The 16,487-nt window shown below is 42.3% G+C and overlaps 1 protein-coding gene across 1 annotated transcript in view; it reads right to left on the bottom strand.

The window, feature by feature from the left end:
- The window catches only part of CAMK2G (calcium/calmodulin dependent protein kinase II gamma), a 208,150-nt gene that overhangs the window by 131,668 nt on the left and 59,995 nt on the right, over positions 1–16,487 (bottom strand). The gene's annotated exons all lie outside the window — the stretch shown is intronic.

Below are 16,487 nucleotides of genomic sequence, written 5' to 3'. Positions count from 1 at the left end.
AGAACTCCTAATCAAGGCAAAAAAGTATTTAGAGAAGGGACTCAGAAGAAATGTCTCGCTCCCTTTTCTGTGTCATTTACCTCAATGGTGAAATCAGAAGCCATTATTTAGATTCAGTTTACCAGGTTAAAAAGATTTTGGCACTTAGGAAATTATCTTTATCACTTGGTATTTTTTAATTATTTAGAGGAGAAATGACAAATACCCACTAATATATTCGAGGAGAATACCTGATACAAGATAGCCAAGTACATATATTCAAATTTAATTTCTAAGAACCTATTTAAAATAGCCTTTTAATATTACATATAAAAAGGAGTGGGAAAAGCACAAGAACAAATGCAGAAGCATACCCCATGATGCCCTCATAATTCAGTTAAGTTATTTTCCCTGAAAATTACTGCAAATTTAACATCAAGCTGGGCTAGCTATGAGGTACTCCTTCCTTTTGTATTCATCTCAGCACCTACTGCAAAACATTTCTAAGCATTGTACTACAACAATCAAACCAATGTCAATTATTAATTTCTTGTTTTCAGAAATTAATGATGCTATATATTGCATGTATACTGTAAGAGGAGACATCAAAGACCCCGAAGTCTACCTTTCAGCACCCAGAAGTTTAATGTGAATTAGGGTTTTCCAGGCTGAAGATGCCACTTGATTCTGTCACGACAGGCAGGAGAACCTCTGACCACTGGTTTTAGCAGCTTGCTGAGACAATCTTTACTGAAAGCCTGGCCTCCACAAAGGGTATCTCTGTAGGATCCCTTCAAATAGCTCTCTACTAGGAGGAGGTAAAAAGTGAAAAATCAACATGCCTACGTATTGAGAAAAAAATTACTCCAAAGATAGTTAAAGTAAAAAGAGACAAAACTCAGGGAAGTGGAGGTTGCAGGAAGGGGAAGGATTTACTTAATTACTCAAATAACAGCCCCACCGTGAATGAGTACAGGAGGTGTAAAGAGCCAGACTAGATGCTGTAGGGAGGTAGTTCCAGCATAAGAGGAATTCTTGAAACAACCACCGCGTGTTTGCACTTGAGAAATGATCACAGTTACTGTAATTACACAAGCGCACACTGCCCCCAGAAGGCAGCATCCCACACTTTTCCACTCTTGTTGCTTTTTCTGCTCCCTCTCACTTGCCTGCACTACCATTCAGTGCAGTTAAATGTCAAGTGATGCTCGAGGAGAAAAAATTCCAGTTTCATGTATGAAATTATGGTCTGTGAGGTGATCATTGCTATTCACAAGGAAGAAGGGCACCAAGGATACTTAAATACATGGAACACCACTCTTACAGAGAAGATTAAGTAAACTAGGACTCTTTAAATTAGAAAGGTAACAAATTAAAATGATGTGAAACTTGCATATAAAATAACAAGAAAGAAAGACAGAAAGAAAAAGAACGACAGAAAGAAAGAATGAAAGAAAAGGGAAGGGAAGGGAAGGGAAGGGAAGGGAAGGGAAGGGAAGGGAAGGGAAGGGAAGGGAAGGGAAGGGAAGGGAAGGGAAGGGAAGGGAAGGGAAGGGAAGGGAAGGGAAGGGAAGGGAAGGGAAGGGAAGGGAAGGGAAGGGAAGGGAAGGGAAGGGAAGGGAAGGGAAGGGAAGGGAAGGGAAGGGAAGGGGGAAGGGAAGGGAAGGGAAGGGAAGGGGGAAGGGAAGGGGGAAGGGAAGGGGGAAGGGAAGGGGAAAGGGAAGGGAAGGGAAGGGAAGGGAAGGGAAGGGAAGGGAAGGGAAGGGAAGGGAAGGGAAGGGAAGGGAAGGGAAGGGAAGGGAAGGGAAGGGAAGGGAAGGGAAGGGAAGGGGGAAGGAAAGGGGGAAGGAAAGGGGGAAGGGAAGGGGGAAGGGAAGGGGGAAGGGAAGGGGGAAGGGAAGGGGGAAGGGAAGGGGGAAGGGAAGGGAAGGGGGAAGGGAAGGGGGAAGGGAAGGGAAGGGAAGGGAAGGGAAGGGAAGGGAAGGGAAGGGAAGGGAAGGGAAGGGAAGGGAAGGGAAGGGAAGGGAAGGGGGAAGGGGGAAGGGGGAAGGGGGAAGGGGGAAGGGGGAAGGGGGAAGGGGGAAGGGGGAAGGGGGAAGGGGGAAGGGAAGGGGGAAGGGGGAAGGGGGAAGGGGGAAGGGAGAAGGGAAGGAAGGGAAGGAAGGGAAGGAAGGGAAGGAAGGGGAGGGAAGGAAGGGGAGGGAGGGAAGGAAGGGGAGGGAGGGAGGGAGGGAGGGAGGGAGGGAGGAAGGAAGGAAGGAAGGAAGGAAGGAAGGAAGGAAGGAAGGAAGGAAGGAAGGAAGGAAGGAAGGAAGGAAGGAAGGAAGGAAAAGGAAGGAAGGAAGGAAAAGAAAGGAAAGAAAGGAAGGGAAAGAAAGGAAAGGAAAGAAAGGAAAGAAACTGATAAATCCCATAAACATATCCTTTCCATTAGGTAGCTAGTCCTGGTATTGTCCCCTGGAATTCACCAAGCCAGGTAGCTTTAGGCTTGCTAGTTGAGTATCAGGCTAGTAGGCTTTAGAACAACAGGGTGACATGGTCCTCCAGAGTTCCTTGCATTGCTGCTGCCACCATGAGCTCCCCAAAAATACATCAGGGCCAGTCAGAAACACCCTCCTACCCCACAGCCTGAGCCATGTTGCAGACTGAACAGAACCGAGCTGGTACTTCCTGAAGGAATTGAGTAAAATCTCTCAGTCCCAAGCAAGGTTCTGAATGCTCCTTCCAGCTGTCATCTAGGCCTGCACAAATCAATCACAACCCTGAGCAGAGGTATGCAGCCCTTGAGAGAGCCAAGGATATCTAACTGACTGCCACCTTCAGAGCAATTTTTTGCACAGTCTTCTTACTTGGTTTTATTTATTCAGATACTCTTTTCCTCCGATGCCTGGAAGACCTTTAAAGCCTTTTCTAAACTTCCCCTTTGCAGAGCAACATATACACACATCCACACCCCTACAGTAATGTAATTCCCTTTATCATTTCCTAACAGGGTTAAAATACTAAATTCTGGTCCCACGAGACACTTTGCTGTAAACAAAGTGAAATTTATGCTTTCATAAATCCACTGTCCAGTGACAGCACAAGCGGCACTCCTGGAACCGCAGAGGGGAGTGATCCAGAGGGATGCCTGGCATAGGAGAGCCGGGCGAGATAAAGACTAGAGCGATCTGAAGACACTGCAATTTGTGACAGCAAGAACATTCCGTGTACCTGGGAAGAGCGATGGAAACCCTCGCTTGAGAATGCGGAGCCCCGTTGAGCCCGGAGAGCACAACGCGGCGGGCCCAGCGGCCGGGCGGGCGGGCGGGCGCCAGGGGGCGCCCCCGGACAGCGCTGCAGCCCCTCAGGGCGCGGGGCATCCCGGGGTATCCGGGGCATCCCAGAGTATCCCCGGGCATCCCGGGGTATCCGGGGCATCCCAGAGTATCCCCGGGCATCCCGGGGTATCCGGGGCATCCCAGAGTATCCCCGGGCATCCCGGGGTATCCGGGGCATCCCAGAGTATCCCGGTCCCGGAGGGGCACGGCCGGGCAGCCGCCACAGGGGCCGTGCGGCCGGGCGGCTGCGCTGGCCTGCGGGCTGCCCACTGCCTGCTGCTCGGCAGCGGTTAGTTTTATCCATAAGGTGTTCAAAATGTGACAGGGATGAGATCTTTTTGACCCGTACTTGATGTCCTTAGTAAGTCTCAGAAATTTTACTTAAAACATTATAAAGACACAACCTGTTCAAATTTCTTCAAAAATTTACACTGACAGAAAAATTTCAAATAAATCAATGGGTTTATGCAGGCTGTGGGTATTGCCTTTGTTTGGATTTTCGGTTATCCTAACAGAAACTCAACATTCCTGTAAATTTACAGTCCAAGCTCTGCCCCAGCTCAGCCCCAAGCACAGACTGTAGCGCAGGGGATGAAATTCAGCACTTATCCCCGCTGTAAGGGTTGCTTTGGCTCTGAGGTGTGTGTGGGAATGGCTGGGTGTGGTGCTCACCTTCCTCGAACAAATCATCCTCCTGCAGTGTAATTCCTGCAATGCCCCGACAAGTAAACAGCAAATCCAGTCAAAATCGGGAATCTCCTACAAGACACTTAATTGTAAACCCAACAAGAAGAAGGAATTGATCAAAGAGCAAAAGGATAATACATCATGAGACATGACACATTTCTGTGGCAACATCTAGTTTAAAATTAACACAGGCTCTGTGGCCTAAGGCACCTCAGGAGTTGTGACCAGTAAGAAAAGGTCAATGCCATCAGACAACTTACATTCTCAAATATAGACCGGGAGCTGTCATATTTTAAGTTGCTGGCTCCAGAGTAGCCTCAGACAAGCCCTATGCTTCTTCATTTTATCTCTTTATTTGCAAGATGATGCTAGCAGTTATCTCTCCTCTAAATCACAAACAGGGCTATGACTGACAACTGGTATACAAAGAATGAAGGCTTGTTAACAGTCACTGAAGTTATGCCAACTAACAACCCCGCAAATTCATGCTGTTTGGCTGTGGGTGTATTCATTTAGACACTAATGAATATCAGTGTGTGGGATTAACCAGATAAACCTGTAGCCAGCGAGAAATGAATACTATGTAGGGTGTGCATCCCTCTCAGCAATCCATGATTAATACTTGTTTCTACTAGAGTCTATGCTTTTCATAAACTCCAGAATAATGAGCCCCAGTTTTCTCAGGGAACTTAATTTTGCAATAATCTGGAGATTATGGCTCCCCAGGTGGCTTAAAAAGGACAAAAAAAAAATTGGGAGAAAAACAGTTTTTGCAGTTGAACCTAAATGTGCATCCCCATTGCAAACAGTAGGAGAGGCTGTTGTTCGCAGTTTAGAGTTCCCAGGGCTGTTTGCCATGGCCAAGGGAGATGTTTACTACAGCTGTAATATGTTACGTGCTGTTGATTTTAATTGCTTTTCAAAATGTGAAGACAACTGTGATATTTGGAAGAGACTGGCAAGCTGCACTAATAAGCTGTGTTGTGCAGCCGATCTAGTTCACACTGTGCTCTGCAGGCTTCTCTGCAAAATTTTGTCAGTATCCTGGGGAGTGGGGAAGGAATGGAAGAATCTTAGACATGCCCTACGCAGTCCAAGAAGTGAGCCGAATTCACTGCTTATCTTGGATCTGTATCTACAGACACCTGTGCCCTTCCTTAGAAGACCCTACAGAAAGCAGCCAGCTATAGCCACAGAGCTATGGGGATACTAATTAAATCATATTGTAAAAGTAACACTGAACATCAGATTTCACACAAGTTATTTGATTCAAGGAAAACTGTCTTGGAAATTAGTGATGTATTACTTGGGCTAGAAATGGGTAGCCAGCAAGGCACCTTGCTTGAGGGCTCAGAGGGGTTCCTCAAATATTTGGGAACACTCCAGTTCTAGGCTAATGTCCATCTGGAGGCTGTTCCCAAAAGCTTTCAGCCCCTGGTCTCAGCTGGTGATGTACAAAGGAAATTCTTTGCTTCATTCTGCTAGGCAATTGGTATTCTGCAACACTGACTCGCCTAGAAGTGGGTTGGAGGTGCAGTGTGGGTGCTGGTTACAGCTGGGTGCTCTTGTGTGATGGGAAATGGTGCGATTTGCTTCATAGAGCCCCTTGGAATCCAAGAGTGTGGGCTTTTTCCTGGGGCTTGTGTAAGTCAGCCCCAAATGTGGAGTGCTTTTCTCACTAGCAAGAGATGAGCCAAATGAGAATGTCATGTCAGAGGGTTAAGAAGCTTTGCCTCAGCAAAGCTGTATTGTAGAGACCCCACAGACAGCTTTTCTTTTGCAGCTGTGAGCTGGAAAAATCAGAAAATGAGAAAAAAACATCAGCAAGGCAACTAGTATAAATTGTCAGATTCAAACACAGCAATGGAGCAAAGCTACTGCTCTCATCCTATCACACCCAGATAACCAGAATCTTTACAATAAACTTGGCTGTAAACATTATTTTCAATCATGGATCCCAGTTTCTAATCCTCCAGAAGAGCTAGGTGTGAATTCTCTGTATGCAAGTCACTTGGCTCAAATGCAGCACCAGAAGTTACATGTCTATTTAGAAGGAAAACTGGGTGACAAATTTGAACTGATTTTCAGAAATTCTTGAGTTCCAATTTCAAAGCAAGATGTGGATGTTCAGTATCTCTGGGGAAAAAAAATAAAATTAAGAAACCCTGGGTTGTTTTCATATGCCAAATATTATTTCTTGGAAGACTGACCTCACACATGCTGGCTCTCCTCTTGTTTGACCTCACTGAGACCTCTTTTCCTCCTCTGGATTATATGCATAATAATGATATCTCTCCCTATAGTGTGTCTGAATAATGCTATGCAAATAGTAGATATTATTAATTGCTGTCCACCTCACACATCAGGAATAGGCCAACTGGTAATTTAACCTTTTCTAAAGATTTTGGCTTTTGAACTGTTAATTTGACAAGTAAGTGAAAACCCCAAACACTTGCACTTACATACCCTGTTAAAATTAAAGCCAAAGCCATACCTTACTGATATGAACAATGTCTGCAAATAAACAGACACTTCAGATTTTCTTGCATAAACAACTAGAAACAGGTCTGAGCAAACCGAGGCAAGTCCGTACCTTCACCACCCAGTCACCAGAGCCAGGGCAACATGGGACTGTGCAAGTTCTACCTGCCAGAGCCCTGCCTGCCCTTCCCCTGCCTCAGGGTCTCTGTGTCTGTGCTCCAGGTCTGTGCTGATAGTGTTTGACTGCAATCTGGATTCAGATCAGGAAACTGGGACCTGCCCTTTTATTCCAGGCAACAGTTGAGGAGCAGTGCTGAAGCCAAGACCCTCAGTCTCGATCCTTGCCCAAGCTGTGTCTAGGGTGTGGACATGCCTGGTCTCTACCTCCATACCCTGCTGCCCTCCTGGCCTGACCTTGGCTGTGCCACTACGTGCTCAGCTGGCAGCTGTGCTCCACTGGGGCTGGTTACTGGCACTGCACCTGCCCCACTTGCTGACTGCACTCCAGCTGGTGCGGGCACAGCTCACCTTCCCCAGCGAGCACCCGTCCCTGCTGCTCCCTGGCACCCCTCTTCCTTTCTCACAAAGGCATCAAAGATGCACGAAAAACATTTCCTTATTATATTTCTTTATGCTGGACAAAAAGTTATAATTTATTTGATTGCTTTGGGGAAGCAGAAGCCCCTTCATACTTCTGTGCCTATGGTGACCTAGCTTAATCTTCGTTGTGAGTTGATCAAAAAATTTGTTCGGAAGGCAAGTTTTCCTGGAAACTCTGCTTTTACAGGACAAGTGCCTAGCTGAGACTCACAAATGAACCAACTATATATGGAAAATGCACCCCAAAACTTCCTCTAATCTAAAATGGAAACTGCTGGGTGCTTTCAGCACACACATACATACTGGCTGTACAACCAGCTCCTCACCACACACACAGGCAGCTGCCATTCTGCAGAGGTCTATGGAGGTGCAGTGTGCACAACCCTGACTCACCCAGAGTCCAACTCAGTCTGAAACAAACCTGCCTTGCCTGTGACACTGGCAGGGCTCACGGTGATGAACGCACCACCCTGGCATCTGGGGCACACTGGCCTGCCTTTGCTGAGGTGCACGGAGCAATGGTAGCGAACACCAACCACATTCACCTTGTGTCACACAACCCCAGTAACCACGCTTGGGGGAGAAAGCAAAAGTGTTGTAGCCAATGCATTATATACTACCTAAAGAAGAAAAGACAGGCAGAAAAGCATCTTCACTGGCTCACTAAGGAGATACTCTTTGTCACCATCCTGCATAGAGGTAAGATTCAAAACAAATGTGCTACCAGCTGACCAATTACACACAGGCACTTAGAATGTTACTCCACTTAGCCTGTACTTTTTAAGGGAAAGCACTGGGTCCTCTCCTTGTCTTGTGTTTGTACAGTCCCTTAGCATAAGGGGGCTTTGATCTATAACCGATATTCCTACAGCTATTCAATAGCTGACACATTTGAGAGATATCAGAAAATTTCCCAGTACAACTGGCAGATAGCCTAACACAGGACAAAGAAAACAACTTTGAAAGAAAAGTAGAGGCAAAATGGTAGGATAGTTTTGTGCTGTGGCTACACACTACATAATCTGAATGAAAAAGGAAAGCTTTTGAATAGTTGCTCTGTTCTAAAAAGCAGACTTTAATTACCATATTAACCTAAATGGAGAATGATGGAATCTAGAATTACTTTTTCCAAGCAGCTTAACTTTAAAAAAAGCTAGTCTTTCTTTTGGATAAATACAACAGTAAAGAATCAGAACTTTATCATATTAATGCTGTAACTCAAAGCAAAAAGCCCCATGTTATTTCCAGCCCATTTGTACCTCTAATACACTTGAAATTATCCCACCCATTGCATGATGATTGTTTGCTGAGATTTTCCATATGATTAGTTTCACTCTGATTTATTAATTTTCTATATTTTTTTAATAACAAATTTTAGTTTTTCTGAGGGCAAACATTTTGTTTCCAGTGTCTTCTTTAACTAGCAATAGTTGAATGATATGACCAATTAAAAGCAGATTACACTGCATGGTGTATTTCCATTATGTCTTCAGCCTGTGCCTAATAGCACTGTTTTTCTTTCTACAAAATATTTTGGTTTCCTTGAAGAAGTCCAGTGACAGAGATGAAAACAAAGATTAAATTATCCAAACACAGATGCTCAAAAGCAAACATATAAGAACCTCAGTAGACAGATCCTTAGAAAAGTAATGCTTTAATTTGCTAGAGAACAAATATCAAGAATATCAGATTAGGGGACATGCTGAGCCTTGGATTTTGAAGGAAGCCACTTCAAAACATCCTGTTTCTTAAAATGGCTGATTCTCTCTGTGAAACAGTGACATGCTTTTTGCCTCATTTCATCATTGGGGAAGGTGCCCCAGACCAATAGCTGTGATGGTCAGAGAACTTTGATTTCCAGCCCAAACATACTTACAACCAGTGGACACAATCTGAACAGTCTGTTCCAGGGATTCCCCTAAGTGACACTTATTTCATACATAGCTTCTGTCATGTAAATGCCAATGGAGACATACATAGTTTTCATCCAGTCACCTTTGTGCCCTAAATAATACTCCAAATCTCTTCAAACAGTATTATATCCTCCACTCCTTGCGTGCCCAGCTTCCTACAGGCTCACCTACATGTACCCTTGCTTACTGCTTTTTGTTTCCTTGGATCCTCTGGTCTTGTGTCTGTATTTTTTAGCTTTTTGTCTGTGTGACATACAATGTTAGCAGATTCATCAGCCATGTGCAAGGGAAGGAAGGAAGCCTCCTTCCAGCCATCAGCTGTACGCTAGGCCTTCATCCTCATCTCCTAGAGGTGAAGCTGCAGATGACATGGCACATGAACAGAGTTCAGCCAGGGAAGAGATCTTCAACTCAACAGATTGACACTTGCCGAGCCTGACAGACAGTTAACTTTTCTGACGATCAACAGAATTTTCAGATGCTTGCATTTAAAGAACATGTTTTAAGATGCTGGTTCAGGGAATTAATTTGAATGTATTTGAATAGATTTGACTGGAACTGAAAATAAATAATAACTCTACAAAACATCCCAAAAATCCTGAGAAAAGACAAGCTTTAAATGAGTGGGCTGGACACTTTAAATAATTCAACAGCAGTGAAGGTTCTTACAGCCAAGGTGTGAGTCAGTGGCAGAGCTGGTACTAAAGCTTAGCTTTGCAACTCATGAATCCAGGGTCCCTCCAAGGCAGAAAACTGGCTACTACAGTAAAGCAGCATATGTGTATTTTCAGGGTGAGAGAAGAGACTGGAAAAGTGCTGATCACCTAAGCCTCAGTTAGCAGCCAGGTCAAAAGGCAGGATGCCAGATTGAATAGATCAAATATCTATCTATGCTGACATTGCTAAAAGCATGTGAAATATGTAAGTGTCTTAACAGATTCAGTAGTGGACTAGACCTCTTGTTATCCAGGCAACTCGAGTAGGTGATCATTTATAATTATGTATCAGTGAATTTCCCAGTTGATCAAAAGCAATATTTTTATAAGCTCCTCAGCATTCCCACAGTCTTGTCGTAGCTTGAAGAGAAGGAAAACCCCACACTGATACATGAGAGAGCAGGAAAGCACAACAAAAAGCACAGCATTGCTTAATGAATTGGGAAAGGAATGAAAATACCTGTCCTCTTGTATTTTGTATACAAGGGCCTTCCCCCAACACCACTTAGGAAGTGTGTACTTGCCTTGCTTTTCCAATTATCACGTACCAAGTAAGAAAGGAACAGATTCAAGCAGGAAGTTTGAAGGGTAATTTTTAATGTCCACTCTGAGGTTACCAGTAGGATCCATGTCCTTGTGTTTTGTCTAACTAAAGCTAAAGTGCTACTTGTAGGTAAAAGCTAACTTTGTATAAATCAGATTTAAAGTGACTGAATCCATTTACACTTGCAGCTGCAGCAGCTTTGTTCAATGGGCTCATCATTCAGATAAGCCAACTGTACCTTTCTGGTTACTGACCTTCTCCAGTACAGATACCCTGCAATAAAGTGAAGCGCCATAACTTTAAAGTGATTGGATGCAGTGAACATGTTCCTCACATAGCCATGTTGTAAGGCACTTTCCACCTTACAAAAAGAAAAAATAACTGAAAAATCCCTCACAATTCATTACACATTAAATAATTTCAATTATTCACTTTTTCTAAGAATATGATCCACATGTGGTTGGTCAAATAAGTAGGGATTCCTTCTCAAAGGCTGATATGGTATGAAAAATTACTTGATCACACTAAAGCGGATTCTAAATGCAACTTTTTTACAGCAGCCCATAACCTTTCATTAGTTCTACAAGAATGCGCTAACCCTCACCACAAACACAAGGCCTGAAAATGAGTGTAAGGATAAATTAATTAAGTAAATAAAGTTTTAAGAAGCTGATCCATTGAGCACAGAGGATTGTGGTTTCTCTAGAATCACTTACCCAAGCCATTGTCAGTAACAAAACTGTAATGCAGTATCACATAGCATGTGAATCAGCACCTTCAAACACATTCACCTTTACACTGACAGTGGTGTACAAAGGTGCTAGCCTGTAGCCAGAGCTTCTTAGTCTCTGCAGAAGAAAAGGAATCATTCATTGTTTTTTGTTGGAGATATCTTTCCCTTAGAACATTCAGGCTCAAGTTTCAATTTCAGAGATGCTAAAGCACAAAGAGTTCTGATGTGTCTGAATTTCTCATTGTTACAACTCCATTAACAATTTGCAGGAATAGAATAAATTATATGCCCCACCAACATTCTTTCCAGCAGGTGGGAGTAGAACTGGTCTTCTGGTTGGTTTCCATCCATAGAAGAGATTGAGAACTCCAAGGTATTCAGCATATTACTACTACTCTGTGTTCATGATGTCCTGAAAAAGAGTGTACTTCCCAATTTGCAAGAAAATAGCTCCTTGAAGTTTAAACATTATTCAAGGGAGGAAGGAGATAAGCCATCCTATAAAGGATGTCTGTAATTAGTAATAAATACAATGAAGGAAAGTAAGATCATCCTGTTGGAAAGCAGTGTGAAAGGAAGCAAGGAACCATTTCCTCCTAAAACCACACATTCACCATGATGTTCACTCCCAGCTGCTGAGAGTGTAATTATCAGTTACATTATAAGGTGAGATCAACTCCTGCTGTTTCCTCGGGAAGTCATGCAAAAACTTGATAGAAAACAAACTGAAAGCAAAGGTATTTGAAAAGTTGGGAGAGAGTTTCCAAAGATACATCTGCATTTTGGTACTTCTTTTCGTAGTACTCATGCCACAGACAACAGAAACCTGTGCAAGCAAGGTAAGGCCACCTTACCAATTATTTCTGTAAGTAGGGACAGAGAATTGAGCAGGAAATGCACCGAGAACTGGCAGCCGGAAAAGCCATCTTCCTGTGTAATAAGAGTGCTGCCTGACACAAACACAAGAACCTCATGGCTGCAGAGATTAAAATGCCCCAGAGACAGAAGGACACTGAATAATTTAGGGTTTGGCAAATTCACCTCCTGAATGTTGCTGGTTGCCAAGAAAATTCATTCTGACTCACATGAAGCCATATGTATTGTTCCACAAAAGGATATGAATAAGTGTAGTATTGATGGCCCATAAAAGCAGTTTAAAAAATCCAGCAGCTTTAATAGATTTCTATCTGGTCTGAAGAATAATTCTGGTCTGCAGAGGAGACCTCCTTAGGCTTGCTGGATGGCACTTGTCCAAAAAGACCAGGCGGGTGGCCTGTCTGGGAAAAAGAGAGCAAAAGGACGGAAGCGGAGGTGACCTGGTAATGTGTCAGCAAGGAGTGGCAGGCCTGAAAAAGACTGTAAGGAGCCAAAATGGGATAGAGGCATATAACCAAAGCCTTTTTTTTTTTTTTTTTTTTTTTTTTAAATCCTGTGCAAGAGGAACCCTGAGGAAATACCACCTGACCTGACCAGGACTGATGCCTAGTGATTGGTAGTGCTGTTTATGCAACTATCCGGATATTTCATTACAAAATTTGGCCCCTTAATTGCTACGTTTAGTTCTGAATTATTTCAGAGAATGGCTGACTGAAGATCTGCACATTTGTCAAAAGGATTTACAAAGGGAACAAATTCAAGCCATAGTACTGTGGATGTTCAGACTCTCATCTGTTAAAAACAGTTTTGGCTTTGCATATCTGTAAGATCTTCTATCTTGGGCAGCAGCATGCTCCACACATAGTCATTAGTCAAACTGCACAGCATGTCTAGGCAGTAACTAAGGTTTATAGTCCACTAAGTGGATATGTCAGTAAGAAACAGAAAAATTCTGATTCATCTAAAGCAACAAAAGAAGATGATAGCAAACAATTCCGATCTAGATGGTAACATTTTTCTACTTTGTTTGATGTTACTCTTTAACTAGCAGAACTCTTCAACTCTGTTTCCAAAAGTAACTCGCTTCATTCCATACCTACAGGATCTTCCCATTCTACCCTGACCAGGCTGGAAATAATAGGCTTCCTGGTATTAAAAAACTGTTATGTTTAAAAAAATTGTTTGCATGTCACAAGTTTGCATGTCTCCACTAGTTTCAAGGTTTTAACAAAATTGTAAAATCACATCCAATGAGGATGCATCCCTTGCATCTGGTAACTTATCACTTCCCTAGGGTTGGCATTGTAACTGTTGATGTCTGTCTAAAAGGACTCAAGCATGCTAACAGTATTTGAAAGGGAGAAGAGACAAATTGACAAAACACACCATAAACAGCCAAGATACACCAATTTAAAGCTGGGATAAAAGAGGTATCTACATCCCTTCAAAAGCTGGAACAGAGAAAAGGTTTAAGAGCCCTTTTTTCTTACTGGCATAGGCACCAAGGCAGGACTGCCCAGATTTTGAGCCCAGAAACACTGCTGTTCTCTGTAAGTAAAGGAGTTCAGTCTAATTTTTTGCTCAGGATTTGCTATTTGTTTTAATGTCCCCACAAACTATTTGGAAGCAGCACAAAGGTTTCTTCAGACAGCTGTGGGATATTACTGAGCACTTCATGCTCCTAGCAATGCAGTAATTCCCTAACCACTGTATAATTAAGGGCTTTGTTGAGGTCTGGTGACATATTTGTGTACTTGAAGTGCTGCACCTTGTTTCATAGGTCAGACTCACATGCAACCAGAAAAAAGCCAAATTTCTAGCCAATATTTTTTTCTGCAAAGGTAGATTCTTTAATAGTCTTTCACAACTGGTGGAATTGTAGTCCATCCCCAACCCACTCTACTTGTCCTCCCCTTGGAATATAACCATTCTCTGCATTTGCTTTTAGTCATCATTAAAGCCCCAGTGCTCAGAGAACTAACTTGGCTTTCTCAAGGTCAGAGCAGCTAAACATTGAGCCTTTTGTTCTTATCACCCAATGAAAGGAGAACAAAATTCCTGAGTGGATGATTCTATCTTATTTGATCATAGTTTATAATTTCTTCCTTTGTTTCCTGTCATGGACTTCCCTGGGAAAGAAAAGAAGAAGCTTTCCCTGCCTAGTGTGTGATTTCCCTGCCCTTCTGCTGACAAGTCAGATGGCTGGTGCTGACTGGTGATAATATTACAGTCTATGCAAGAGGCAAAGGGGAAATGACCTGTCAGCATTCAAATAATAAAACTTGCAACTGCCACATTTCACTGCTGATGACTTACTTATATTTGTCTTTTTAGAGCCTTTTCCACCCTGCAAAATCCTAAAATTTTTAAAATACATTGAGGAATTAAAGACTGATTCCAACAACCTTTTTTTTCATGCAGGTGCTTAAAGAAAATCTGCTTTAAAATCATGTGGATGACTCACATGAATGTGTGCAGAGGCAAGTACCATTCTTCGATGCTAAGTACGTTTGCTGAGAACAACGTATCATTGACTGCAAGATGGGTGGTTACATCTCAAACAGGCATTCAGAGAGCTGATAAAACTTTAAACAACTTGAATGTCAAGCACAGATCACCTTCAATTGCCTTTCTGTGATAAGTGCCATTTCATGTTTCATGTCCCAGCAACGTAAAGACATGAGAACTAATTGAGATGCTATCAGCCTTCTGCATTTTTCCAGTTCAACACTATCTGTTCCTTTCATGTACAGATATTTCAAATTTAAGGAATTCTGTCTTAAGTTTTGATGTATGCAGAGAGAAAGATAAAATATTGTCTCAAAGGATTTTATATGAGTTTCCAAAATCTCACATACAGAAAAAGTTGTAATTAGAGATTAGTATGTTAAATAAAATTCAGAAGGCAGTATAATAGAAAAGTGATATTCTGGGCAAGTATGGGCATTCCAACCTGCTGGTATACGAGAAACTACAGACTGACTTTTCTACAGTGACTAAACCCCCTTGAGGCTTAATGTAATTTAACCTGCTTTTCTTAAGAAAGTATGTTCAATGTAGGTTTTGGCAAGATTTTATTTTTCACACATGATGAAATAACCAGCAAAACATCCTGCCCTTTCTCACACAGATGAAATAAACTGTATGCATTCCCATGAGAAGACTTAAAAAGGAAAAAAAAAAGAAAAGAAAACAATGAAAACACAGAACTAGCCCCAATCTGATCTCTGTTAAAAACATGACATCTGGTAGAATATTCATTTTTATAGGAACTGAGTGGGATTTTGCAGATCCATTTTATCTGCAATTTTGGATGTTTTTCATAACCATAAGTGCCCCCACTGAATAGGGTGACTTAAAAGACTTCAGTCACACACTATTCTATGTCTTTCTGGCCTGTAAAAGAGGTTGTCTAGGAAAGACACAGGGCTGAAACTCAGGGCATTCCCAGGAAACACTCCTGATTCTCTCACAGATTCTCTATAAGACATCAAGCAAATCAGTGTCAACCTGCTGCAAAACGTAAGTCTGGATTTGATTTATGCATCACCTTTCTATCTATAGAAAAGGGACTTTTTAGATTAGAAAGTCTTCAGGGCAGGAAGGGTGACTTAGCAAGTACTTGTAAATTTTCTGGCAGGCTGGAAGTCTGACTTCAGCACTGGCCTCCAGGCAAAACCTTAAAGGTAATACAAGAGATAATAAACTTTGCTGCAACTTCCCTGTGAAGCACCTGGATGCTATCAGTGATCATTATCTCACTGCCTTGTCTATTTGATGGCTACTGCATTGCTTGCAGAGGGTTAGGAGTTACATCTAATGGTGGTAGTTTCATATACCTACCTGGAAAAAAGTACGAAATTCCACAAAACTGGTAGCAAAACAGGTGTCAAAGGCCTCATATATTTTCAGTGGAACAGTGCTACAGGATATGCAATTGTGAATAGAATTTTTGAGGATCTGTCCAGAATAGGAGAGGCAAGAGCTGAAATTTTGCTTCCCTGTGAGTAGCGACACTTGTGTGTCTGCTTCAATGCAAAGGATGGTGCTAAGCACTTATTAGAATAATTTACATGCTGGCCTTTTATTGTTATCTCTTTCCTCTCTGATTCCTGTCCTCTAGAAGTAATAAGTAAATTTTCCTGGGTCTTTGTACCAACAAAATATCACAGCTCCCTTCTAAACAAGTTGTTTGGAAGTAGTCAGGCAGAATGAAACTGGAAGAACAATGATGCCTGGAACTATAGGCTAAAAGCAACTTTGAAACATGTTTGTACCCAGAACAAAAAGACCTGGGGACTGTTATTCAAATAACAAGATCTGGAGAGAAAGAAAAGTCCATAGATATGACTCGTCCTGAATAAGTTGTTCTAAAATATTTATTTCTGTCATAAAAATATAGAAAAATTACAGAAGAATTTCATTTTATCTTCTATGTCTGTAATATTAGTTCTTCTAAATCCCAAAGGGCTAGGGAGAGTGATTCTGGGGCAAGATGGTGCATATGAAATCTACTGGTGTTCTAAGTTTAAAATAAATGTGCAATATTGTTTTAAATAACCTGTATATAAAGTCAGTCTTCACATTCTCTGCCATCCACCTTCAAAACAGATACAGCATTTCCTCTGAAGTACAAGG

The sequence above is a fragment of the Coloeus monedula genome (genome assembly GCF_965178545.1).
Source record: "Coloeus monedula genome assembly, chromosome: 8".
Lineage (NCBI taxonomy): Eukaryota > Metazoa > Chordata > Aves > Passeriformes > Corvidae > Coloeus > Coloeus monedula.
Note: the sequence above shows the minus strand (reverse complement) of the source record. Positions and strands in the feature narration are given on the sequence as shown.